The sequence below is a fragment of the Aedes aegypti genome, unplaced genomic scaffold (genome assembly GCF_002204515.2).
Source record: "Aedes aegypti strain LVP_AGWG unplaced genomic scaffold, AaegL5.0 Primary Assembly AGWG_AaegL5_hic_scaff_1101_PBJ_arrow, whole genome shotgun sequence".
NCBI lineage: Eukaryota > Metazoa > Arthropoda > Insecta > Diptera > Culicidae > Aedes > Aedes aegypti.
In genome coordinates this window covers 1-9893 of record NW_018734519.1, presented here as the reverse complement: position 1 = coordinate 9893, position 9893 = coordinate 1, and the positions used below count along the sequence as shown (strand labels likewise).

At 38.7% G+C, this 9893-nt stretch overlaps 1 long non-coding RNA gene across 1 annotated transcript; it reads left to right on the top strand.

Moving 5' to 3' along the window:
- The first annotated feature begins 1252 nt into the window (after positions 1–1252).
- On the top strand, positions 1253–2191 carry LOC110680244. Its single transcript, XR_002502801.1, has 4 exons — positions 1253–1296; positions 1362–1822; positions 1887–2001; positions 2058–2191. It is a non-coding gene; the product is annotated as an uncharacterized LOC110680244 (long non-coding RNA).
- The last annotated feature ends 7702 nt before the right edge of the window (positions 2192–9893 follow it).

The following is a 9893-nucleotide window of genomic DNA, read 5'->3' as shown; positions in this document are numbered from 1 at the left end:
TAGTATGAGCGCTCAACAGTTATTGGCATCCATTTCGCAAATGTTGAATCGAATCAAAATTAGGATACGTTTTTTGATCAACCCAACCGGCTTCTATTACTTCTATTATTGTAATGCTTTTGCTTTCAAGCGTCGAATAATATGGACTGATCAAACTATGAAGCTTCCTTGGAATGTAATAGCTATAATCCAGTATAACTAATTTCGCTTCTATATCGGCGATGTCATTCTCAACTCATTGATTCTGTCTGATTTTGTGAATATTTAATGATTTTGTCATTTTGTAATTTTTCATATTCATTGCCTTTCATTTTCAGTGTATGTATGTATGCACATAATTTTTAATTAAATTTTATTTAACTTTTATTTTGTTTTTTGGCATTCAGTATGATCAGTAATTCTTTGGCTACATAATCGCATATATCCACACGTATAGTACCTAATGTTCATATGCATATTTGGATGTTATTCAATATGCTTCCATGCAATATAGAGCTTAAGAAAGGAGAAATTTTGAAAGACTTCAAAACAAGTACAGTTAACTCTCCCTTACTCGATATTCCGTATCTCGATATCGAGTTAGAGAACCATAGTAAAAGTTAGTTTTCATGGCTAACTCGATGGTCCCTTGGAACGCAGTTGCACTGCTTTTGTGTTCTGTAACTCGATACCTCCCTAACTCGATGGTCCCTTCAATATCGAGTAAGGGAGAGATGACTGTATAGTGGTCTTTGGCTGTTCAAAGCATATTTCAAAGAAGCTTACAAATTTTCAATCACTGTACTTTCCACGTCGAGCCTACGTTTCTACACGCGCGCTTCCTTTCTTTGTTAATCAACTTATCCATTCACAATGCATACGGTAGCACGAATCAGGATCAATAATTCCATGTCTCACTTTCCAGAAGACGAATGCGTCAAGGGCGGAGAAAGGCGAAAACGATATCAGCATGAGTCGGCGGACGCCAACGCCGATGGTGATCCGGCCGAGATGGAGAAGAAGATATGCTCTCCTAATCGATTGCGTAAACGAACCGGCTCCAGCACGAGATGGCTGTTGATCAGCTACAGGCCAGCGAAAAGCTGATTGCAGAGCTGAACGAAACGTGGGAGGAGAAGCTGAAAGCGCACCGAACAGATCCGTCTGCAGCGGGAGGCCGTGTTTGCCGAGATGGGAGTTGCCCGTCAAGGAGGACGGCATCACTGTGGGTGTATTCTCGCCAAGAAATCACCCCACTTGGTGAATTTGAATGAGATCCAACGCTGTCGGAGTGCTTACTGTACTACATCAAAGATGGTAAATATAGTCTGGGTCGTATACATTACAAAAATTGAAGAGTCTTATCTCATTCTCCTATAAAGGTTTAACGCGTCTTGGTACATCGGAAGCCAACGTCCCGCAGGACATACAGTTGTCTGGCTCACACATCTTGAAGGAGCCATTGTGTGTTTGAAAACAAGGATGGGTGTCGTGACGCTGGTGGCCACATAAAGATGCTTTGGTTTATTTGAACGGTAGAAAGCTCGTCGAACCGGAAGTTTTGCAAACTGGATCTCGTGTCATTTTGGGTAAGAATCATGTTTTCCGATTCACTCATCCGGAACAGGCCCGAGAGAAACGTGAGAAACCAAGGATAAAGATGTTGGCGAAAATCCGGGAGGAAATGCCGAAGCTGCTGATTGGAACTTCGCCCAGTGTGAATTGTTGGAGAAACAAGGCATTGATTTGAAGGCAGAAATGCAGAAACGTTTGTGTGCTTTGGAAGAACAATTCAAACGTGAAAAACTAGCTGCTGATCAAGAATTTGAAGACGCAACGCAAGGTAAGACAATGAAACGTTGTTGTGCGCATGATAAACGTTCTAATTCATTCTCTTCGATCTACAGACATATGAAGCTCGAATCGATGCACTTCAAAAGCAAGTTGAAGAGCAGTCTATGACTATGTCCATGTATAGCAGCTATAGCCCAGAAGACTTCCATCAAGAAGAGGACATTTTCGGTAAGCTTAGTTACATTGACACACTTCATTCGATAACTCAATTGTCATTTTCACAGTAAATCCCCTATTCGAGTCTTGCTGGAACTGCTCGAGAAGCTGGTTTAGCGGCTTGGGCTTTCCGCAAATGGCGTTACCATCAGTTCACTTCTCTGCGGGATGACCTATGGGGAAATGCCCATATTCCTAAAAGAAGCAAACGCTATCTCCGTGGAACTAAAGAAAAAGGTATATGTTTAGAACTACGATTTAACGTTTGAACTGTAACTAAAACTGGACACACTTGCACTCCCCTGACCAAACAGGTTTCAATTCCAATTCACACTGCTAACTGACACATTGTACTCACCACTTCCACCGGAACTTGCACCTTCGCCAATCATCGGAGGAGCATTGACCAACGGTCAAGAAGATGAATTCGGCCAATCGCCTATTCCACGCACTATTGTGGCCGTTGAAGTTACAGACACTAAGAACGGGGCAACGCACCATTGGAGCTTGGACAAGTTACGGTATGGTTGACCCAAACACCTTATTCTACAATATGTGTGTTATTCGTCTTTAGAATAATTCTATTTCAAAAATCACTGCTCATATTCTGCATATGCCAGTTGTGATTGGAACGCGTAAACTGGCATGCAAAAATCCTCAAGGCAAAACTCCATACCTCTCTATAACTCATTCTACACTCTCACTCACTTTCTGTTACTCATTATCTTCAATTTTCGGTTAACTTTACTTCGTTTCTTACTTGTATCCTCTGTAACTAGAATCAGACGAGAGCAATTGATTGATTTTCTTTTTCTACTTTTTCTTTCCATTCATCTGTATCACTATCACTGTTAACTGCTAACCTTAAATCCAAATTCACAATACCCAAACAATCTATAAAAAATATCCACAACCAATCAACCCACCGATTTCCCATCAAATCCTTCGCTGGTTTCGCGCATCCCGCCAGCTACCGCCTCGAGTTGATGCGCCAAATTTACAATTCCGCTGAATCATCGCCCGAGATGTTGCGCTAGCAACTTGTTGGTAGAGAAATCCGGACCAACGGATACCGTCGGGTGTAACAGTGCCAACAATGCTTTTGTGCCAAATTGCGAACGTTCACAATCTGCTGGGGTCAACAATGAGTGGTGTTGATTGTTCCGGGGACTGTTTTTCGTATGCTGCTGCCGACAACAGCGGAGCACGTAATTGCGGCCATCTAACGCTAGCGAATCTAATGCCCTCTAGGTTAGAAAAAACGCCATGCATGCACCATCCGCGGCAATATATTCAACATGCATCAGTCAGATTTTTTTTATTGCAAATACCGAACTATCACAGCAGATAGGAAAATGTTACAGAGTTTTTAATAGAGCACGCGCATAACTGTCCGTCCTCGTTGAAGCGGCTGCAGCTTTATACCAATATATCTGATAACACCCATATATAATACGATATACCTATATGCCAGCTTTGTCATACGCTAACAGTCGTATTTCGGTGTTTTATTTTTTCTTTTTTAATATTCTCTATTTATCGATTTTTATTGCTTTCTGTAGCGTCTGATAGAGGTATTTTATTTATGTATACTTTTATTCAATTTATTTCATACACAGGAGACGGTAGTCAACAATGAGATATTATTTTCCGTCTTCGTAAATAGAAAAAAAAAAGTTATTCGACAAGCCATTCCATCCCATTTCTTGCACAATTTGGCAACGAACCAAAGTTATCTGTTTAGTCCTCTAAAGATAGTTTTCGTGATTTTTTTCTGATTCTTTCAAGTATTCCTGCCAGAAAATATCTGAGGATAGTAGCAGTCAAAAATTACTGCAGGCAATTCATATGACTAATTCTTAGAAAGCTTTCTGGAAGAACTCTCGGAAGCATTTTATTGAATCACCAGCAGTAATTTATGGAGAAACACCTTCAGAACTATTGCGGCATTCATAAAGGATGATTACTTTAGATATATGTGCAAACATTTTATCATTGACGGTATTTAACAAAAAAGGGGAAATAAAGCTGGTGTTTTTGATAACTCAGTAATTTCTAGCAGAAAAAAAATATTTCGAGAAAAAATAGCACGAACTCTTCGAAAAATCATACTTAAAGTTCATGGAAAAATTTCTAGCAAGATTCCTAAAAATCTCCGAAATGAGAAATCTTGGCAAAAACTCCAGGTGCGACACCTGGAGTAGGTCGTCCTTATCTATCGAAAATGTGAAGTTCGTCTCATTGTAAAGTGCTCGTTTTGGTGAGAAAAAAATCATGTAAAATTTGATTCCCTACGTGGATGCTAAGTGGTCCCCCAACGGCCTTTAAGGTATCAGGTGCAGATGAACCCCGTGCGCAACCGAGCTCGCTGCTCTAGTGCACGCTACATGGGTATAAAAGCCACTAGTTACAAATTCTCCTGTGCGCGTTGATAGTTATCATAAAGTTTATTTCCTTTGTAATTATGAATGTTTTACCAACTAGCTTTGTTCAATAGATTTCCATTATTTAAAACAAGTTATTAGTTCGGCCAGTACCACGTAGTTAGTTAAATGTTTGACAATAAAGGAAAAAAGTTATTATTACTCGATTTGACAAATTGACCGGAACTAACTCACCTAATACCTTTAAAGCCTTTGGGGGACCACTTAACGTCACGTAGGGACTTCAAAATTTTACCTGATTTTTTTCTTACCAAAACGAGCACTTTACAATAATGAACTTATAACATTTCGCATTTTCGAAAAATAAAGGACGGCCTAACCTAGAGGCTTCAAAAATTTCTTCAAAATTTCAGATCCTAGAAATTTTTTAACTATTTCATAGATTATCGTAATTCAGCGTAGCTACCAACTATATTCTCAGAAATTTAACATCAAAGTTTTTGATTATTTCTAAATGATATGATCATCATATGCAGCACATATTGAAAAAAGCCGAAATTTTCTTAAAATTCGTAAAATTTTGGACAAATTGCGCTGAATTGTGGCACTAACAAATTCTTGTATTTACTTGTTTACCAATAATCACGATTTTCACAAATGTCATAGTTTGCATAGATTTGTATTGATTTTATCTGTTCGTGATTTTGTCCCATATCGCTGCACATCAGTGATATTTGTAAAATTCAATTTTTTGTGATTTGTGTTGTAAAATACCACGCACTACTGAATCACTTCTTCTTCACGCACCGAGATATTGTTTGTTGGCTTTTTGGTGCCCGTTCCAAAACTCACTTTTAATCGTATTCCTACTCACCGTAGCAATTCAAAAACCTAATGCGATACTTGAAATACTTTGATTTTTCACGCACAATGCGCCTGGGAGCAATAAATCACTTATATTCGTCAATTTGTGCTCGAAAACAGCACCGGAACGTGAATTCAATGAGCCAACATTGTTTATGAATCGGATGCACCGCTCTCATTGATTGGAAGTGATGTCAGTTTTTATGTTTGGAATTAAAATTGTTTGGATATTCATACACTTGCTACAACCACATATTTTACAATTTCATAACACTCAAAAAACAATGTACGACGCAATTTAACAGCAAAAATGAATATAAGATATTATACAGTTCAAAGTAAACAACACACGCATGGTGTGAAAAATGCTTATAATTTTGGTCAAAAAACATGTTTTTACTACCAAATGAAATAAATTGTGATTTTGAGCTTTTAAGAAGTTGTTGATGAATTCATATCGACAATAATACCTTTGTATGAAACGTGTGCTAGTAATACTTCCTACATAATTATGTGGGTGAAGGTATACATGGAACATCATGATTTATTTTTGGCCGACGCACATAACATTGTGCTCCGCCTTGTTGGGTGGCTCGAGAGGGTGCTTTAGCGGGTGGCTCGAGTGGGTGGCAACATTATGTTTACGTGCTCAATGAACCTTCACCTTGAGCTCAGTTTTTCGTTTTGGACATGATTTTTATCAGTTACTTTCCCCTTAGTAGAGAGGAATTGCAAGCATGCCTTCAAATTTTATCATTTTTTTGTGATGAAAGCTTATAAAACATCAACAATGGGGTGAGGTTCTTTACAGGCCTTGTCTTCATTATTCGTCCAAATGTAATGATAGAATAGGTTCATACCTGGATCATTGAAGACTTAAACATATTTTCGAAAAAACGGCTTATTTTGGAGAACCGTTGTTAAACCGTCATACAAGTGTGAGAAGCGGCTCTGTTTTGCTCAAAACCTATGAGATAGTATTGATATAAGTTGTCTCTAACCGAAGGAACAAATTTCTTCCTCAAAAAACTGCTATAGACCTCTGTGTTTTTTTATTAAACTTTAACAAAACATAAAGGCATATCAAACCCATAAGACGTAAATGCCCTCAAAAATAAAACCCTGGCGAAATATTTTATTGTGACCATGAATATAGCATAGCCCATAAATATGTGAAGAATTAGATGCCCATCCAAACACAACGCTTTCTATATATATCCAATGCCTAGCAATAGAGCGCATTGTTTTTTAGGTATAGGAATAGCACACTACACTAGCCAGCAACTGCGCTGGCTGAAGGTTTCTATTGTGTGGGCTTCCGAAAGAGGTGCACTTTGCGAAAAAGGACCCACGTGATTACACTGTTCGACAAAAAAAGTCGATCTGAATGCACAGAGACCGGACAACCCGGCTTGACAGTATAAAAATAAACAAAAATAATGGCGTTTTTCAGAATGTTCGTGTCCTGCCCAGGTTATTTTTAAAATATAACTTGAACTTTTTGAATTTTTTATTTAAAAAATCTAATCTGATCAATAACCGAACACAGTGTTTTATATTCAGGAACAGCAGAATTCATGTACCATATAATGTTTTAAACGTTAAGTCCAATATGAAAGAGTTGTAATAAGATTTGCAGGAAGCCCTCCCCCCTTTTTTTGCACCTCCCATTTTAAAAGTATCGCAAATGATGGAATATTTGAATGTACAAGGGGGTTGTCAAAATAACTGGGACAGGCAAAAATTGGGCCAACTTTGGAATGCTGTAACTTTGACAAAAATTGACCGATTTCAATTCTGTAAGAATAATGGACGGGTCAACTAATCTAGTTTTGAGGTGCATCCACGGAGATGAACTATGACCACCGATACCCGGTGATAATCCGGATTTCCGGAAGCATGTCTTATGCAGTAAAATTGTGACATGTTTTTTAGCAAAGGTCTCGGCTAAATTCAAAATTTATTTACACATGAAGATAGAAGATCAAATTCTGAAGCAATTGGTGCGCCAAGTATTAAGATCGATCCAGAAAACAACCAAGATATGGCCATTTCCCCCGGAATCGGTGCCGGTAGTGGATCCGAATTGGGATCAAACAATTTATTCACTCAAAATATGTCGCGCAATATTGTAGCTTATCATAAAATACCCTATTATAAATTGAGAAAGAGTCTTGTACAGATTTGGCCACTCATGGCGCCGCCAAGTGCCCCGGGGGAACCTTGCATAGGGGACATTTCGATTTCGACACCAAAGCATATCATGCGACGGCTCATTCTTCATGTCTTGTCGTAAATAGGGCAACTGTAGACTCAAAACGGATAGTTGACTACAGTGACTACTTCCGGGACCCGAGGGAACCTGTAATTAGGGACAATTGAAATTGAACTCCAATACATATCGTGCGACGGTTCATTTTTCATGTCTCGCGCTAAATAGGGCTAATGTAGACCTAAAATGGATAATTGACTACAGTGGCCACTTTTGGGACCACCGGAATTTCCCGGAGGAACCCGTCATTGGGGACATTTCTGTTCTTACACCAAAAAATATCATGCGACGGCTCTTTCTTCATGCCTTGTCGTAAATAAAATAACTGTAGACTCAAAATGTGAATTTATTTGAATTGGCCACTTTTGGGACCACCGGTTGTCTCTTAGGGAACCTATGATCGGGGACAATTGGAATTGAGCTCCAATACTCATCGTGCAACGGCTCATTCTTCATGTCTAGTCATGAATAGATCAACTTTAGACCGAAAATGGATATTTAACTAGAATGGCCACTTTGGGGACCTCCTATAGTTCCCTAAGGAACCTATCATTGGGGACATTTCAATTTTTACACCAAAACATATCATGCGACAGTTCGTTCTTCATGTCTTGTCGTAAATAGGGCAACTGTAGACTCAATGTGTATATTTAAATATTGTGGCCACTTTTGAGACCACCGGATGTTCCAGAGGGAACCTGTAATTAGGGAAAATTGAAATTGAACTCCAATACATATCGTGCGATGGTTCATTTTTTATGTCTCGTGCTAAATAGGGCTATTGTAGACCTTAAGTGGATATTTGACTACAGTGGCCACTTTTAAGACCACCGGAATTTCCCGGAGGAATCTGTCATTGGGGACATCACAGCCTCCCTCAGGGATGCAAGGTTCCCTCGGGGCACTTGGCGGCGCCCTGAGTGGCCAAATCTGTACAAGACTCTTTTTTAATTTATAATAGGATATTTTATGATAAGCTAGGGAGAAAACAATATTGCGCGACATATTTTGAGTGAATAAATTGTTTGATCCCAATTCGGATCCACTACCGGCACCGATTCCGGGGAAATGGCCATATCTTGGTTGTTTCTGGATCGATCTTAATACTTGGCGCACCAATCGCTTCAGAATTTGATCTTCTATCTCCATGTGTAGTAAAATTTTGAATTTTTAGCCGAGACCGTTACTAAAAACATGTCACAATTTTACTGCATAAGACATGCTTCCGGAAATCCGGATTATCACCGGTATCCGGTGGTCATAGTTCATCTCCGTGGATGCACCTCAAAACTAGATTAGTTGACCCGTCCATTACTTCTTAAAGAATTGAAATCGGTCAATTTTTGTCAAAGTTACAGCATTCCAAAGATGGCCCAATTTTTGTCTGTCCCAGTTATTTTGACAACCCCCTGTATATCAAATATTCCATCATTTGCGATTCTTCAAAAATGGGGAGGGTGCAAAAAAGGGGGAGGGCTTCCTGCAAATCTTATTACAACTCTTCATATTGGACTTTACGTTTTAAACATTATATGGCACATGAATTCCGCTGTCCTGAATATAAAACACTGTGTCGGTTTATTGATTAGATTAGATTTTTAAATAAAAAATGCAAAAAGTTCAAGTATATTTTAAAAATGACCTGGGGCAGACACGAACATTCTGAAAACGCCATTATTTTTGTTTATTTTTATACTTTCAAGCCTGGGTTGTCCGGTCTCTGTGCATTCAGATCGACTTTTTTTGTCGAACAGTGTTATTGAGCTGAAATCGAATTCAGGTTAACTTCTGCGTTCATGAGTCCTCTCATGGCGTATTGGTAACGCGCCCCAACTAGAGATCGGGGAGTCGTGAGTTCGATTCTCACTGAGAAGACGTGTAACTTTTTCGCAAATCTTCACATCAATTTGTCCATCTAATCCAATTGCAAATAATATGTAATGTTTAGCTTTTCGGGATTATTTTAATTAATCAAAATAATGGCAGTAGCTTCATTTGAAAGTTGTTGACGCAACTAGACGATACACGTGCGAAAAAAATTGCATTGTTATACGAAAAACCCGTTTGTACACTAGTGAGGCGTAAAGGCATGAATGGCTACTGATGTACTGATGTTACTTAAAAAAAAAATCTCGAAGAATTGAGACAGAACATGCTTTAAAAATACAACTTTCTCCAGGAAGATCGTTTATATACTTATTACATATAAGTTCTAATCGTGAGTTTAAATTATCATCCTGTTGTTTGTTAACTATTTGTTTAGGATTTTCTGGAATTCTCCAAGACTATTTATTCTAACAAGGGAAAGTCACGATGGTGTTACACGGGGTTTTCAACCGAACTATTTTGTGTAGATTCTAGTTGTCGAAATATGAAAAACCCCG